Genomic DNA, 18634 nt, shown 5'->3' on the forward strand with positions numbered 1-18634 from the left:
ATGGTGGCACACGAGATCCTCCCAGTCAGGTCCGTCATGCACTCCCGGGGAATGTCGACGCTGTCGACCTGCCCCCGACCTGGTTGCGGCGCGCCGGAGTCGGTGAGGCACCTGCTCTGGGAGTGCAGTGCTGCTGTGGACCTGTGGGAAATGGCCGGCTCCTCGCAATTCCCGTACCTACCAGCGAAGGAGGTCCTCACACCACAGCTGGTGCTCTACGGGTCCAGCCAAAGGCCCGTCCCCAAAAAGGACTGGATGAAACAGTGGCTGGCCATCAACGCCCTGAAGGAGATGCAGGCGGGAAGGAGCACCAGGGCGGGGATCTCGGCCGAGCGCCTCGACAGGATTCCCGAGAGACCTACTGTTTGGAAGAGCGGGATGAGTTACCCTTGGTAGGGACTCACTGCGCTCCTGTACAAACGGGACTTTGGTTGGAGTTTTTTAATGGTCTTTTTATAGCTTTTACGGACAATTGATACTCTTTTTTAAAAAATTTTCGCACATTGTTTAATTTTTCAAATAACAAACTTTTTTACCCATGACTGGTTTTATCTGTATCATTTTATGATTGAAGATATTTATTGTCCTATACAGATAAATATTTATATCAAAAAGAAGTTGTGGATGGAAAAATGAAATGACTGAAATGAAACAAATGAACGAATGAATGAATGAAGTGTCAATAAACGTTTTCAAAACAAAAAAAAATCTGTTCTTATCAGTTTAATATCTGATATGTCCCCTACCCGGGGACTATATATTAAATTGATTTTTGGAACAGGGAGATGGAACAGGAGCTTGCTCCATCCTCTCCACGCATCGACCTGGTATTGCAGTAGCTCCAGGAACGGTGCATCTCCCCAATGTTGTTCAAAAATAATGCGGTGTGGTCACAAGCATGTGATCATGCGATGATCTGTCAAGACTTTGAAAAATGTTTACGCTTGATTCAAAACTGAGTGTACTTGGTAGGCTAGATGGCACAGTATGAGAAATATTAGATTCTTGCATTTTTTGAACCTTAATTGTGATGAATAATAAGTCATTTGAATGTAATCCGGCAAGAGCATTATATCGTGACCAACACTATGCTGGTGTTGTATAACAGCTGCTCTCAGGCACACAGGAAGGCTCTGTTTGTAACGTTCACATTTTGCCGACCTGCGGCCGTTGCCTTTGGGATATGCTGCCTGTCCTGTCCTGTCCTGTCGTGACTGTCTGTCTGTCTGTCTGACTCACTCACTCACTCAGGTGATAGCTCAAATGTTAAACAGTCGCTGGCCGCCAATCCGGAGCCACAGAATACCTTAACCCAGACGCATTCCGGGTGGTTACTCGATTCTGTGGACCATCAAAGTAAAGGTCAGGGTGGCACCTGGGTCACCTGCATCTGACAATATTACAGCATTGCTTCTCGGCCGTCCGTCCGTCCGTCCGACCGACCGACCGACCGACCGACCGACCGACTGACTGAGGTGATAGCTCAAATGTTAAACAGTCGCTGGCCGCCAACCCGGAGCCACAGAATTCCTTATCCCAGACGCATTCCGGGTCGTTACTCGATTCTGTGGACCATCAAAGTAAAGGTCAGGGTGGCACCTGGGTCAACTGTATCTGACAAAATTACAGTATCGCTTCTCGGCCTTTTGGAATGGTTTCCATACGCTGAGGAGGGGTAGTTTTGACGGTCAATCTCAGGATGGCGTCTACTGCATCACAGCAAGTTCAGACTGTGCTGAAGAATACTCTGCGTTTTTTTTGGAATGGTACGGAAGAGTTTGTGGACCGGAAAGAGTTTGGCCAAGGAATTTTGTTTGACGTGTTGGGTTTGAAGGCGGAAGACATTTTGTGCCTGCAAAGGAACACCTCGGAGACATACTTTGATGTGACTTTTTTCAGTTTACTTAAGATGGAAGAAGTCAAGGGAATGGCTGCTCTGATGAAAGATGTCCCAATGGCGGACTTTCGAGTGCAAAGTCTCTGCCGCACCGGTGAGAGAGTGGTCACAGTTCACGTCTACAATCCCTGGGTCACTGCGGACGCTGTACAGTGTTTCCTGTCCAGGTATGTTGAAGTTTTGTCGCGTATGCCGGACGTGAAGGACTCACTTGGCTTTTGGACGGGGAAACGTCAACCCCTTTACTGCCGGAAGTGTGCCACGTATGGACATCTGGCAGCAAATTGTACTCAGGTGCGCTGCAGGAACTGTGATGGGCTGGGTCACACCATGGGAAGTTGCGAGCGTCCGAAGAAATGTAGTTTGTGTGGGTCTGAGAGCCATTTGTATAAGAACTGTACGTCGGTGGTGTCCACATATGCGACTGTGGCCGGAGGACGAGCTACAGGTGTGCGGCAGGTGTCATCAATGAAGCCCATCAACGACGTAATTGCCGAATTAATGAAGGACATAGGGAACGACACAGGTGTGGCTGCTTCTCCTGATGTGGCCTCACTTCCTGGAGGAGGCGGAGACACTGGGGAAAAGCAGAGGCGGGAGTCTGACAGCTCGGAGGATGTCACTGCCAATGCGGATTGGGTCAAGGTGGGTACTAGGAGGAGTAAAGGGAAGAGGAGACGGACCGAAGTGCCATCTCCAGCGGAGGCCCCCACCTCCTCTTTTACACGAAAAGTCGACAACCAGGTGATACCCTTGCGTGGCGTGGAAGAGGTGGAGGTGGTGCAGGAGCAGGATACTGCAATCCAGGTGGATAGGGACCATGTGGAGGTGAGTGCTGATGAAGCCAGCGTTCCAATGTGCTCCGGGACACCTGAGATGGATGACATCAACCGCGTTGAGGTTTCATCTCTGGGGGCTGCCGAAGGATCAGTGAGTAGTAAGTTGCCCCCGAGTGGCGTCACCGGTGATTGCTCTCCTGCCCTAGTTGAAGACCCTCTGGCCGGTGAAGAAGGTGCAGTTTTGTTTGGTTTTCCTTTTAGTTTGGAGGAGCAGGGTGGAGAGGGATATACCTGACTGTGTGTCATCCGTTTTTTGGTTTGATGGAAAAAATATATTACATGAGTTTCCCCTCGTTAGAACAATGACATTGACCATTGCAACTCTCAATGTGAGAGGTTTAAGGGATGTCACCAAAAGAGCGATGGTTTTTTCTCATTTAAGCTCCCTGAGTTTCACCCTGTGCCTCATACAGGAGGCACATCTGAAAGATGACAATGATGCCACTTCCTTCGCCCGAGAGTGGGTTAAGGGAGAGTCGAGGTGGAGTATTGGGGGGGTCCACTCCTCAGGTGTAGGAAGTCTATGTGGAACTAAAGATGTTTCGATTGTGGGGAGTTTTTCTGTGGTTCAAGGACGTGTATTGGTAACGGACATGAACTGGAAGGGTCTTAATCTCAGGTTGGTCAATATTTATGCAAACACTACTCCAAAAGAGAGAAAAGCACTTTTTTCTTTGTTAGACACGGTCTTCATGACGAATAGGCACGTTTTGGTGGGCGGGGATTTAAACTGCTCCAGTGACGGAGACACGTCAATATTTAATTTGAAGAAGTGGGCAACGTCATATGATTTAATTGATTCTTTTAAAAGTGTATACCCTAATGACCCTGGCTATACATGGTCAAATAGTAGAGGGGTCAAAAGTAGACTAGATTATATCTTTTGTCCTGCGGGTTTTTTGGTTAAGAAAGTTCTGATTTCTCCGGTTTTTTACACAGACCATAACATGCTTCGGGTTACTTTTGACCCAAATTGTATCCAATATGGAAAGGGGTATTGGAAACTAAACAATCAAATACTGTCCAACCTTTGTTTTAGGACTTCCTTTAGAATTGTCTTTAATGAATTAATTGAAATGAAAATCCTTTATGGAAATCTGTGCGAGTGGTGGGGGGACACCAAAAAAACGTATCAGGCATTTTGTCCAGGCTTATACGAGGATGGCGAAAAAACGTGAGTATGAGGAGTACTATCATTTACAAAAACTGATTGGGGAAATGATGGTGAAGAAAAATGACGGACTGGACATCGATGAAGAGCAACTGAAATTCTGGCAAAATAAACAAAAGGGTTTTTTTTTCACAACAGGGCCGAGGCATACAAATTTAGGTGCCTTAGGGAGAAGTGGGAGAAGGACGAGAAGTGCTCTGCCTATTTTTTTAAGAAGACACAATTAAGGGAGAAGAAGAGAAGCATTGCATCCCTTTTTGATGGGCAGATAGTGACTGAAGACCAAAGCGAGCTGGTTAATGTAGCCACTCGTCACTTCTCGCGTTTTTTTATGTCGGAATGTGTTGATTACCACGAGGGTACAAATCTATTGAATAACATTGATAGATTTGTTCCGGAAGATTTAAGAGGTGAGTTGGACACAGATATGACCCTAGTAGAGGTTCGGGAGGCCCTCTTTTCATTACAAAAGGGTAGGGTCCCTGGCAAGGATGGTCTCACCACGGACTTTTATGTGGTTTTCTGGGATGTCATGGGGCCTCAGTTACTGGATGTATTTAATTTCATGGGTGCGTCGGGACTAATGGAGAACACAATGAGGGAAGGAGTGATTTCCCTTATTTATAAAAAGGGTGACCCAAGGAGCATACTGAATTACAGGCCTATAACGTTATTGTGTACGGACTACAAGATTTTTAGTAAGATTGTGTCAAACCGCATGACCAAGGTCTTATCCCACATAATAGGACAGGACCAAACGTGTGCAGTACTGGGACAGCAGATTCAGTGGAATCTAAACCTGCATAGGGATGTCCTGGCTTATGCTGAAGACTGTAATGTTTCTCTGATTTTGCTGGGGTTGGACCAGGAAAAGGCCTTTGACAGAGTTGCTCATGATTTTCTTCTCAGGATTTTAGAGAAATTTGGTTTTGGAGGCAGATTTAGGGGGTGGATACGGACCATGTATACAGGGGTGGGTAGTAGGATGTGTGTGAACGGTAATCTGGGCAGCCTGTTCGGGCAGACTCGAGGGGTGCGTCAAGGGTGTCCTGCATCTGCTCCTTTGTATGTGATCTTCATTGAAGTCTTAGCATGTGCTATCAGGAACTGTGACCGGGTACGGGGAGTTCAGCTTCCTGGGGGTGAAATTTTAAAACTTTCTCAATTTGCAGATGATACGATCCTGTACTTGGATAATGATTTTGATGTCAGAGAAGTTTTGAAGGTTGTAGAACTTTTCACGAGGGCTTCGGGGTCAAAGGTGAATTGGGACAAATCACACCTCAAGTACGTGGGCAAATGGAGAGACAAGAAGGACGCTCCCCTTGGTTTGCCTGTGTGTGTGGGTCCAATGAAATTGTTGGGGTTATTATTTGGCACACATGATGATATAGTGACAAATTGGGACATTGCATTGAAAAAGGTAGAGAGAAAGATCAACTTGTGGAAAATGAGGAAAATGACCATAAGTGGGAAGGTCATGGCAGTAAAGGCAGATCTGCTGCCTACCTTATTGCACACTGCCTTTGTCTATCCCATGCCTGCTATTGTTTGGTTTAAACTGCAGAAAGCCTTGTTTGGTTTCCTTTGGGGGGGTTATGAATACATAAAAAGGGCGACTATGTACCAACCTATCGAACGAGGGGGCAAGGGTGTCATCAATTTACGTATGAAGACAAATGTATTATTCTTTTCAAATGTGTGTAATATTCTGTTGTCCCCTCAGACACACAAGTGTCAGGTTTTCTTGAAATTTTGGCTTTCTTTTCCTTTGAGAAGACTAAAGGTACCATGGGACAACTGCTTCCCAAAGGCAGAGACCATGCCTAAATATTTCGACAGGATTGTGGGCTGGGCCAGGAAATGGAAGGAATGCTGGAATGTGGATATGGCGAAGAATCACAGGGAACTTTACGAGCGCATTATGGTTGGGTTGGATCCCAGAGATGCAGCCCACATACCCGCTGTTGTGTGGAAAAGGATACAGGACGTGCACCTGGACAATGACCTAAAGGATTTTAACTGGCTGGTATTACATGGGAGATTACCAGTGAGACTGACTTTGTATAACCACGGGTTGACGAGAAATAAGTTTTGTCCTAGAAATGACTGTATGGGCATTGAATCGATTAACCATGTAATGTATGACTGCGTTTTTGCAAAAGAGGTATGGAGTGTATTAGGAAAGAAATTTGTGTTTTTGAAGGATGTTACATGGGAACAAATATTGTGTATGGATTTTAAGTTAGAGAAAAAGAAGATGAGCAAGGTAGTAGAACTGATTTCCCAGACCAAACTTGGACTGTGGAAAGCACGGTGCGGGGAACTGCGAGGGGTGACAAAGTGGACGGTGTGTGGGGTGTTTGGGCATGTAGTAGAGCACATGCGGGATAAATTTAAGTTGGAAGTGGATCGATGGGGGCTTAGGGCGATTAAAGACAGATGGAAGTGTATTTTTACGGGTATATGAATTTTTGTTTTCTTATTATGGGTAATGGTTTGTTTTATGGTTTTGGGTTTTCTTTGTTTTTCTTCCCCGGGTAAGATTGTTTGTAATTTTTGGTTTGATGATGTATGAGCTGTTTCTGTGTTGAGTTGACTGTTATTATATTGTTGTTGGTTTGAAGGAAATGTAAATAAATTATTTTTTCCAAAAAAAAATCTGTTCTTATCAGTTTAATATCTGATATGTCCCCTACCCGGGGACTATATATTAAATTGATTTTTGGAACAGGGAGATGGAACAGGAGCTTGCTCCATCCTCTCCACGCATCGACCTGGTATTGCAGTAGCTCCAGGAACGGTGCATCTCCCCAATGTTGTTCAAAAATAATGCGGTGCGATCACAAGCATGTGATCATGCGATGATCTGTCAACGCTTTGAAAAATGTTTACGCTTGAGTAAAAAGTGAGTGTACTTGGTAGGTTGGATGGCACTGTATAAGAAATATTAGATTCTTGCATTTTTTGAACCTTAATTGTGATGAATAATAAGTCATTTGAATGTAATCTGGCAAGAGCATTACATCGTGACCAACAATATAGTGGTGTTGTATAACAGCTGCTCTCAGGCAGACAGGAAGGCTGTGTTTGTAACGTCCACATTTTGCCGACCTGCGGCCATTGCCTTTGGGATATGCTTCCTGTCCTGTCCTGTCCTGTCCTGTCCTGTCCTGTCCTGTTCTGTCTGTCTGTCCTGTTCTGTCTGTCTGTCTGTCTGTCTGTCTGTCTGTCTGTCTGTCTGTCTGTCTGTCTGTCTGTCTGTCTGTCTGTCTGTCTGTCTGTCTGTCTGTCTGTCTGACTGACTGACTGACTGACTGACTGACTGACTGACTGACTGACTGACTCAGGTGATAGGTCAAATGTTAAACAGTCGCTGGCCGCCAACCCGGAGCCACATAATTCCTTAACCCACACGCATTCCGGGTCGTTACTGGATTCCTTGGACCATCAAAGTAAAGGTCAGGGTGGCACCTGGGTCACCTGTATCTTACAATATCACAGTATCGCTTCTCGGCCTTTTGGCTAAGACTGCGGTCGCTCCCGTGTAGCAGGACTCTTTCATATTAATTGAATTAGTTCCTGGCTTCTTGGGAGTATATTGTCTCTTGCACATTTGTTTGTTTGTAAACTGCTGTTTTTTTGCACACTTGTATTTGCACTTTAGGCCACTTGCCTGAAGGTAAGTTTCTCTTTTACTCTAATTTATTGTGTTTTAGGGTTTTAAAAGTAATTTATTGGCATTTATTTATTTATTTATTTAGTTTTTAGTGGTGCCTCTAGCCATGTCGGCTGCACCGGCCGGCATGCGGAGGCACCACAGTGTACGTTTTAAATTTAAGGAAAAAGATGGTAAGCTAATGGGAATGTCAAGGTTAGACTTCTCCCGAAAGCTGATCCAGAAAACTCTTGGCTTCAAACCTGACGACCTTAACTGTATACTCGGACTGCCTTTTAACAAAGGCTTTGATATTAGTTTTCGCACGGCCCCCCTGTTAAATGAATTCTGGACACGCTATGAAAATGCTAAGACCCAGTTCTCTGTGTTTGAAGTTGAGAAACTGACTGACAATGCTGCCAAAACTGTCATTGTCAGGATGTTCAATGAAACGGTTAATGCAGAGGACATTTGTTTGTGGCTGGGAAGATTTTGCACGGTGAAAGGACAGGCTACCAAGGTCAGCGATGAAGACGGCATTTGGAATTGTGCCTGGAGGGTCCCCATTCAACAATGGCAGGACCCTCTGGGCTTCCAGGGCCTGAAATCCTTGCCCTCCATGATAGTCCTGGGAGCTAACCGGGGCTACATACATTACCAGGGCCAGCCCAAGCTGTGCCACAAGTGTGGCAAGCATGGGCACCTGGCCGAGGCGTGTGACCAGATAATTTGTGGGAAGTGCAGAGAAATTGGTCATTCTTTTGAAGAATGCACCAATGGCAGGAAGTGCAATCTCTGTGGAGCAAACACCCATCTCTTCAGAGACTGCCCTCTTTCATTTGCCAACAAACTTAAAGCTAAGAAAACACAGGAGACTGAAGCCAATCAAGTAGGAAATGGCTGCCCAGGTGCAGCAAATGCGCTAATTGAAGAGGCGGGGCTGGGAGTTCCAAACCCCCCGCCAACAACCATGGTTGGAGGAGAACAGCCCGGTGAGGCGGGAAAAGGGGAGGAGCCTGAGCTCCGCCCCGCAGAGGGACCTGAAGAAACAGGTGGGCTGAGCCAGGACTTGGGCGCAGCTGGACTTGATTCCCCTGATGAGGACTCCACAGGGAGTCTCATTACAGTGGGGGAAGACGAGTCCAGCGACAACCCCCTCCCCGACACCCAGCCCAGCAATAAGAGGACTGCGTCCGAACTGTCCAGCTCTGAGGCTGAAGAAGCCTCAGAGAAGAGGGGGAGAGCTGAGTCCGACTCTCAGAGCCCTCCTGAGGAGCGGTACAAAGCCTCCCCTCCCGGTTCACCCAACCAGTGCTCTTTTTTAAATATAGCGCTACAATCAACTCCGTTGGAGAGACGAGCGAATATTGGCTTCCGGAGGTCAGAATCTCGGGAATCACCTCCAGACTGTGTGGAGATAGTGAAATGAGATTCTTTCACATCACGAGAAGGTACCCTGTGTGAAATGTAGTCTTTTAATTATTTATAGTCTTTTAAACTGTCGTACCTGGTTTTAAAACATACTCATGACTCTCACCTTTTCAACTATCAATGTGAGAAGTGTGAAGTCGCGAGTTAGAGCCCAGAGTGTTTTATCATTTCTTAACACTTTTAAGTCAGATGTGTTTTTACTTCAAGAATGTGGCCTACCTTTTTTAAAAAAATATACACAGTGGGAGGAGACCTGGCCACAAACGTCGATCTGGAGTGGATCCAACCATAACAAGAATGACGGAGTGGCCATTTTAATTAAAAACCCTCAGGTTCTGGTGAAGGGCAGCACCGTGGTGAAAGAGGGTAGGGCACTTTTAGCACACCTGACTTTTATGGGGCACGATTTTAACCTTTTAAATGTATATGGTTTTAATGAAAAAAATGACAGGTATGACTTTTTAGAAGACCTGCAGTCCCACATGCTAGGCAGGGCACCATTAGTTGTAGGAGGTGATTTTAACTGTGTTTTAAATAAAGAAGACAGGAAAAGGATAGGGGAAGATTTTAAATTAGATAAAACATCGGTTTTATTACAGGGCTTATGCAGGGATTTTAGACTCACTGACTGCTTTAAAGCCATGCATTCCAGAGAGGAGGGCTTCACCTGGTTCAGTGGTGACGGCACCAAAGCCTCTCGCATAGATTATATCTTTATACGGAATTGGGTGCCGACCGATGCTAGATTAACCCCTGTCTTTTTCTCGGATCACCTCATGCTGTCCTGCACACTGTCACTCCCTTCAGGTGTGACGGTAGGGAGAGGTCTGTGGAAACTCAACTGCTCCCTTTTAGAAGATAGGGAGTTAGTTAGTCAGTTCCGGGAGCAGTACAAAGAGTGGCAGACCCTCCAAGACTTCTACACTACACGTGCGCACTGGTGGGAAATGGTGAAGGAAAGGACCCAGACTTTCTTTAGGCAGGCAGGTAAGAGAAAGAAAGTTAGGGAAAACAGACGCATGATGGGACTGCAAAAGAGACTACAGCGCTACTTCATTTTAACACAACAGGGAATTGATTTTAATAATGAAATCAAAAGTATTAAAGGAGAAATGTCGCTACTGGCAGAAACAAAGAGTAAAGGGTTTATTTTAAGAAGCAGGGAAAAGGAAACAGAAGAAGGTGAAAAGTGCACACGTTATTTTTTTAGAAAGATTTTAAATAAAGGGGGGACTATTTTAAAACTAAAAAATGACGACGGACGCACTTTACACACAACAGAGGAAATAAAAGATAACGTAGAATTATTTTACTCTCAATTGTATAAAGAGAAACCTGTTTTTAATGACACCCTACAAGAAGTTTTAAATTCCATTGAATGTCAGGTGACCGAAAATGTGTTTTTATCCCAAAATTTTAGCGTCGAAGAACTCAACAAGTGTTTTAAAAATTTTAACAGAGGGAAGTCCCCAGGACAGGACGGACTTCCCTTTGAGTTTTATTTGACCTTTTGGGACATTTTAGCACCTGACTTACTAACTGTTTTTATGGAATTTGAGAAGGTAGACCGACTGCCAGACAGTTTTAAGATAGGGATAGTGACTCTACTCTACAAGAGTAAAGACAAGACTGACCTGAAAAACTGGAGACCTATCACGCTTTTAAATTTCGACTGTAAACTTTTTAGCAAAATTTTAGCGACTCGACTGACTATGGTTTTAGAGGACTTGATTCACCCGGATCAAGCCTGTGCCATCCCGGGGAGGAAGATCACCGACAGCCTCGTACTGATTAGAGACACCATTTGTCTGGCGAGAGACGAAAACACTCGGCTAATAGTCCTAAATTTAGACTTTGAAAAGGCCTTTGATCGAGTCTCGCACCAGTACCTGTTCCAGGTACTGCAAAAAATGGGGCTTCCAGAGAGGTTCATAGCTTGGGTGGGATTGCTGTATAGAGGGATCAGCAGCAAAATCCTGGTTAACGGGCATCTGACAAAAGCAGTAGGAATCAACTGCGGTGTCCGTCAGGGTTGCCCGTTATCTCCTCTCCTGTACGCGATTTGCATCGAGCCGCTGGCACAGATCTTGAGAAGGGACCAACGAATCCACGGGGTCTTTGTGTCAGGGTCCGGGGGACTGACGAACAAATGCGTTTTGTACATGGACGACATAAACATTTTATGCACGGACCTCTCGTCAGTCAACCGGACCCTGGACTTGACAGACTGGTTTGGACGGGCCTCTGGGTCCAAACTAAACCGAAACAAGACCCAAGCCCAATTTTACGGACCATGGACAGCGACTGAAACGACAGGACTGCCCCTGACTGTGACCCAGACCGACCAAAAAATTCTGGGGGTTAGGTTTGACAAGGAGGGGGGAGGGAGAACGAATTGGCCAGACATTTTAGGGAAAGTTAGACAGAGGCTAGGGTACTGGGGACTGAGGGAACTGACAATGGAGGGAAAGGTTTTAATCATTAAAGCAGTGATTTTACCTTTGCTTTTATTGGTCAGTTCTGTTTTTATTCCCCCAAGGAGAATTGTTTTAGCCCTGGAACGAGCCATTTTTAACTTTCTGTGGGGATCGAAGTGGGAGCGCCTGAGGAGAGAGGTCTTGAAGCTACCTAAGGACAAAGGAGGAAAAGGAGTCCCAGACCTCTCTGTCTTTTTAATGTCACTATACACAGCCACACACATTAAAATAGTAACGACCCCATCCAGAAACCCCAAAACGGCAGCCATGACACGTTTCTGGATGGGGTCCTACCTCAGACGTCTCAAAATTTTAAAGATTAGTCTTAAATTTCCAGTGTCTTTTAACCTGCCACCGGCCTATGTTTTTATCCAGACCTTTTTAAAGCATTTTAGCCTGGAGCAGGAAGATGTGCAGGTTTTAACTAACCATCGTTCCCTTTTATGTGTTGTACAGGAGCGGGAACCAGTGAGTCCAGTGCGCGGGCTTGCACTCGGCGAGCCCTCCACGGTTTGGCGCAACGTGAACCACCCCGCTCTTCCAAACAGACTCCGGGACCTGTCATGGATGGTGGCACACGAGATCCTCCCAGTCAGGTCCGTCATGCACTCCCGGGGAATGTCGACGCTGTCGACCTGCCCCCGACCTGGTTGCGGCGCGCCGGAGTCGGTGAGGCACCTGCTCTGGGAGTGCAGCGCTGCTGTGGACCTGTGGGAAATGGCCGGCTCCTCGCAATTCCCGTACCTACCAGCGAAGGAGGTCCTCACACCACAGCTGGTGCTCTACGGGGCCAGCCAAAGGCCCGTCCCAAAAAGGGACTGGACAAAACAGTGGCTGGCCATCAACGCCTTGAAGGACGCCTTGTGGACCTCCCGAAATTTGCTGGTAGGAAAGCACATGCAGATCCCCCCCGTGGCTGTGATCCAAATGGCTAACGCAACACTCAGGGCAGCCGAGGCGGCCAGCGGCCGCCCAAGGACACAGCCACCAAGAAAAATCGCCTCTGTGCCCATTCGGAGGGAGGAGCCGGACCCACAACGCTAAAAAGGACACGGCAGCAGCGGCCTGGCTCTCCGGGAGAGGCAGGCGGGAAGGAGCACCAGGGCGGGGATCTCGGCCGAGCGCCTCGACAGGCACCCCGAGAGACCTACTGTTTGGAAGAGCGGGATGAGTTACCCTTGGTAGGGACTCACTGCGCTCCTGTACAAACGGGACTTTGGTTGGACTTTTTTAATGTTCTTTTTATAACTTTTATGGACACTTGACACACCTTTTAATTTTTTGGCAAATTTTTATTTTTCAATGAACTGAAATCCTTTTTACCCATGACTGTTTTTATCTGTATGATTTTATGATCAATAATATTTATTGTCTTGTGCAGAAAAATATTTATATGAAAAAGTTGTGGATGGAAAAATGAAATGTGACTGAAATGAAACAAATGAACTAAGTGTCAATAAACGTTTTCAAAAAAAAAAAAAAAAAAATCTGTTCTTATCAGTTTAATATCTGATATGTCCCCTACCCGGGGACTATATATTAAATTGATTTTTGGAACAGGGAGATGGAACAGGAGCTTGCTCCATCCTCTCCACGCATCGACCTGGTATTGCAGTAGCTCCAGGAACGGTGCATCTCCCCAATGTTGTTCAAAAATAATGCGGTGCGATCACAAGCATGTGATCATGCGATGATCTGTCAACGCTTTGAAAAATGTTTACGCTTGAGTAAAAAGTGAGTGTACTTGGTAGGTTGGATGGCACTGTATAAGAAATATTAGATTCTTGCATTTTTTGAACCTTAATTGTGATGAATAATAAGTCATTTGAATGTAATCTGGCAAGAGCATTATATCGTGACCAACAATATAGTGGTGTTGTATAACAGCTGCTCTCAGGAAGGCTGTGTTTGTAACGTCCACATTTTGCCGACCTGCGGCCATTGCCTTTGGGATATGCTTCCTGTCCTGTCCTGTCCGTCCGTCCGTCCGACCGTCCGACCGACCGACCGACCGACCGACCGACCGAGGTGATAGGTCAAATGTTAAACAGTCGCTGGCCGCCAACCCGGAGCCACATAATTCCTTAACCCAGACGCATTCCGGGTCGTTACTGGATTCTGTGGACCATCAAAGTAAAGGTCAGGGTGGCACCTGGGTCACCTGTATCTGACAATATTACAGTATCGCTTCTCGGCCTTTTGGCTAAGACTGCGGTCACTCCCGTTTAGCAGGACTCTTTCACATTTATTGAATTAGTTCCTGGCTTCTTGGGAGTATATTGTCTTGCACATTTGTTTGTTTTGAACTGCTGTTTTTTGCACACTTTGTATTTGCACTTTAGGTCTACTTGCTTGAAGGTAAGTTTCTCTTTTACTCTAATTTATTGTGTTTTAGGGTTTTAAAAGTAATTTATTGGTATTTATTTATTTATTTATTTAGTTTTTAGTGGTGCCTCTAGCCATGTCGGCTGCACCGGCCGGCATGCGGAGGCACCACAGTGTCCGTTTTAAATTTAAAGAAAAGGATGGTAAGCTCATGGGAATGTCAAGGTTAGACTTCTCCCGGAAGCTCATCCAAAAGACTCTTGGCTTTAAACCCGACGACCTAAACTGTATTCTCGGACTGCCCTTTAATAAAGGCTATGATGTAAGTTTTCGCACGGCCCCCCTGTTAAATGAATTCTGGACACGCTTTGAGAACGCTAAGACCCAGTTTTCTGTGTTTGAAGTTGAGAAACTGACTGACAATGCCGCTAAAACGGTCATTGTCCGGATGTTCAATGAAACCGTCAATGCAGAGGACATTTGTTTGTGGCTGGGTAGATATTGCACGGTGAGAGGACAGGCTACCAAGGTCAGAGATGAAGACGGTATTTGGAACTGTGCCTGGAGGGTCCCCATTCAACAATGGCAGGACCCTCAGGGCTTCCAGGGCCTGAAATCTCTGCCCTCCATGATAGTCCTGGGAACTAACCGGGGCTACATTCATTACCAGGGCCAGCCCAAGCTGTGCCACAAGTGTGGCAAGCATGGGCACCTGGCCGAGGCGTGTGACCAGATAATTTGTGGGAAGTGCAGAGAAATTGGTCATTCCTTTGAAGAATGCACCAATGGCAGGAAGTGCAATCTCTGTGGAGCAAATACCCATCTCTTCAGAGACTGCCCTTTTTCATTTGCCAACAAACTTAAAGCTAAGAAAACACAAGAGACTGAAGCCAATCAAGTAGAAAATGGCTGCCCAGGTGCAGCAAATGTGCTAATTGAAGAGGCGGGGCTGGGAGTTCCAAACCTCCCGCCAACAACCACGGTTGGAGGAGAACAGCCCGGTGAGGCGGGAAAAGGGGAGGAGCCTGAGCTCTGCCCTGCAGAGGGACCTGAAGAAGCAGGTGGGCGGAGCCAGGACTTGGGCGCAGCTGGACTTGATTCCCCTGATGAGGACTCCACAGGGAGTCTCATTACAGTGGGGGAAGACGAGTCCAGCGACAACCCCCTCCCCGACACCCAGCCCAGCAATAAGAGGACTGCGTCCGAACTGTCCAGCTCTGAGGCTGAAGAAGCCTCAGAGAAGAGGGGGAGAGCTGAGTTCGACTCTCAGAGCCCTCCTGAGGAGCGGTACAAAGCCTCCCCCCCCGGTTCACCCAACCAGTGCTCTTTTTTAAATATAGCGCTACAATCAACTCCGTTGGAGAGACGAGCGAATATTGGCTTCCGGAGGTCAGAATCTCGGGAATCACCTCCAGACTGTGTGGAGATAGTGAAATGAGATTCTTTCACATCACGAGAAGGAAACCTGTGTTAAATGTAGTCTTTTAATTATTTATAGTCTTTTAAACTGTCGTACCTGTTTTTAAAACATACTCATGACTCTCACCTTTTCAACTATCAATGTGAGAAGTGTGAAGTCGCGAGTTAGAGCCCAGAGTGTTTTATCATTTCTTAACACTTTTAAGTCAGATGTGTTTTTACTTCAAGAATGTGGCCTACCTTTTTTACAAAAATACACACAGTGGGAGGAGACCTGGCCACAAACGTCGATCTGGAGTGGATCCAACCATAATAAGAATGATGGAGTGGCCATTTTAATTAAAAACCCTCAGGTTCTGGTGAAGGGCAGCACCGTGGTGAAAGAGGGTAGGGCACTTTTAGCACACCTGACTTTTATGGGGCACGATTTTAACCTTTTAAATGTATATGGTTTTAACGAAAAAAATGACAGGTATGACTTTTTAGAAGACCTGCAGTCCCACATGCTAGGTAGGGCACCATTAGTTGTAGGAGGTGATTTTAACTGTGTTTTAAACAAAGAAGACAGGAAGAGGATAGGGGAAGATTTTAAATTGGACAAAACATCGGTTTTATTACAGGGCTTATGCAGGGATTTTAGACTCACTGACTGCTTTAAAGCCATGCATCCCAGAGAGGAGGGCTTCACCTGGTTCAGTGGTGACGGCACCAAAGCCTCTCGCATAGATTATATCTTTATACGGAATTGGGTGCCGACCGATGCTAGATTAACCCCTGTCTTTTTCTCGGATCACCTCATGCTGTCCTGCACACTGTCACTCCCTTCAGGTGTGACGGTAGGGAGAGGTCTGTGGAAACTCAACTGCTCCCTTTTAGAAGATAGGGAGTTAGTTAGTCAGTTCCGGGAGCAGTACAAAGAGTGGCAGACCCTCCAAGACTTCTACACCACACGTGCGCACTGGTGGGAAATGGTGAAGGAAAGGACCCAGACTTTCTTTAGGCAGGCAGGTAAGAGAAAGAAAGTTAGGGAAAACAGACGCATGATGGGACTGCAAAAGAGACTACAGCGCTACTTCATTTTAACACAACAGGGAATTGATTTTAATAATGAAATCAAAAGTATTAAAGGAGAAATGTCGCTACTGGCAGAAACAAAAAGTAAAGGGGTTATTTTAAGAAGCAGGGAAAAGGAAACAGAAGAAGGTGAAAAGTGCACACGTTATTTTTTTAGAAAGATTTTAAATAAAGGGGGGACTATTTTAAAACTAAAAAATGACGACGGACGCACTTTACACACAACAGAGGAAATAAAAGATAACGTAGAACTATTTTACTCTCAATTGTATAAAGAGAAACCTGTTTTTAATGACACCCTACAAGAAGTTTTAAATTCCATTGAATGTCAGGTCACCGAAAATGTGTTTTTATCCCAAAATTTTAGCGTCGAAGAACTCAACAAGTGTTTTAAAAATTTTAACAGAGGGAAGTCCCCAGGACAGGACGGACTTCCCTTTGAGTTTTATTTGACCTTTTGGGACATTTTAGCACCTGACTTACTGTTTTTATGGAATTTGAGAAGGTAGACCGACTGCCAGACAGTTTTAAGATAGGGATAGTGACTCTACTCTACAAGAGTAAAGACAAGACTGACCTGAAAAACTGGAGACCTATCACGCTTTTAAATTTCGACTGTAAACTTTTTAGCAAAATTTTAGCGAATCGACTGACTATGGTTTTAGAGGACTTGATTCACCCGGATCAAGCCTGTGCCATCCCGGGGAGGAAGATCACCGACAGCCTCGTACTGATTAGAGACACCATTTGTCTGGCGAGAGACGAAAACACTCGGCTAATAGTCCTAAATCTAGACTTTGAAAAGGCCTTTGATCGAGTCTCGCACCAGTACCTGTTCCAGGTACTGCAAAAAATGGGGCTTCCAGAGAGGTTCATAGCTTGGCTGGGATTGCTGTATAGAGGGATCAGCAGCAAAATCCTGGTTAACGGGCATCTGACAAAAGCAGTAGGAATCAACTGCGGTGTCCGTCAGGGTTGCCCGTTATCTCCTCTCCTGTACGCGATTTGCATCGAGCCGCTGGCACAGATCTTGAGAAGGGACCAACGAATCCACGGGGTCTTTGTGCCAGGGTCCGGGGGACTGACGAACAAATGCGTTCTGTACATGGACGACATAAACATTTTATGCACGGACCTCTCGTCAGTCAACCAGACCCTGGACTTGACAGACTGGTTTGGACGGGCCTCTGGGTCCAAACTAAACCGAGACAAGACCCAAGCCCAATTTTATGGACCATGGACAGCGACTGAAACGACAGGACTGTCCCTGACTGTGACCCAGACCGACCAAAAAATTCTGGGGGTTAGGTTTGACAAGGAGGGGGGAGGGAAAATGAATTGGCCAGACATTTTAGGGAAAGTTAGACAGAGGCTAGGGTACTGGGGACTGAGGGAACTGACAATAGAGGGAAAGGTTTTAATCATTAAAGCAGTGATTTTACCTTTGCTTTTATTGATCAGTTCTGTTTTTATCCCCCCAAAGAGAATCATTTTAGCCCTGGAACGAGCCATTTTTAACTTTCTGTGGGGTTCAAAGTGGGAACGCCTAAGAAGAGAAGTCCTGAAACGACCAAAGGAGAAAGGAGGCAAAGGCGTTCCAGACCTGTCTGTCTTTTTAATGTCACTATACACAGCCACACACATTAAAATAGTAATGACCCCATCCAGAAACCCCAAAACGGCAGCCATGACACGTTTCTGGATGGGGTCCTACCTCAGACGTCTCAAAATTTTAAAGATTAGTCTTCAATTTCCAGTGTCTTTTAACCTGCCACCGGCCTATGTTTTTATCCAGACCTTTTTAAAGCATTTTAGCCTGGAGCAGGAAGATGTGCAGGTTTTAACTAACCATCGTTCCCTTTTATGTATTGTACAGGAGCGGGAACCAGTGAGTCCAGTGCGCGGGCTTGCACTCGGCGAGCCCTCCACGGTTTGGCGCAACGTGAACCACCCCGCTCTTCCAAACAGACTCCGGGACCTGTCATGGATGGTGGCACACGAGATCCTCCCAGTCAGGTCCGTCATGCACTCCCGGGGAATGTCGACGCTGTCGACCTGCCCCCGACCTGGTTGCGGCGCGCCGGAGTCGGTGAGGCACCTGCTCTGGGAGTGCAGCGCTGCCGTGGACCTGTGGGAAATGGCCGGCTCCTCGCAATTCCCGTACCTACCAGCGAAGGAGGTCCTCACACCACAGCTGGTGCTCTACGGGGCCAGCCAAAGGCCCGTCCCAAAAAGGGACTGGACAAAACAGTGGCTGGCCATCAACGCCTTGAAGGACGCCTTGTGGACCTCCCGAAATTTGCTGGTAGGAAAGCACATGCAGATCCCCCCCGTGGCTGTGAT

General features: G+C 46.3%; 1 non-coding gene and 2 pseudogenes across 1 annotated transcript; all 3 read left to right on the forward strand.

Moving 5' to 3' along the window:
* Positions 1-684: 684 nt before the first annotated feature.
* On the forward strand, positions 685-861 carry LOC137591797 (U2 spliceosomal RNA; annotated as a pseudogene).
* Positions 862-6547: 5686 nt separating this feature from the next.
* Positions 6548-6721, forward strand: LOC137591783 (U2 spliceosomal RNA; annotated as a pseudogene).
* A 6210-nt stretch (positions 6722-12931) lies between these two features.
* LOC137591799 (U2 spliceosomal RNA) lies at positions 12932-13113 on the forward strand. The gene has a single exon (XR_011034781.1). It is a non-coding gene; the product is annotated as a U2 spliceosomal RNA (small nuclear RNA).
* Positions 13114-18634: the final 5521 nt, after the last annotated feature.

The sequence above is a fragment of the Antennarius striatus genome, unplaced genomic scaffold, assembly GCF_040054535.1.
Source record: "Antennarius striatus isolate MH-2024 unplaced genomic scaffold, ASM4005453v1 scaffold_29, whole genome shotgun sequence".
NCBI lineage: Eukaryota > Metazoa > Chordata > Actinopteri > Lophiiformes > Antennariidae > Antennarius > Antennarius striatus.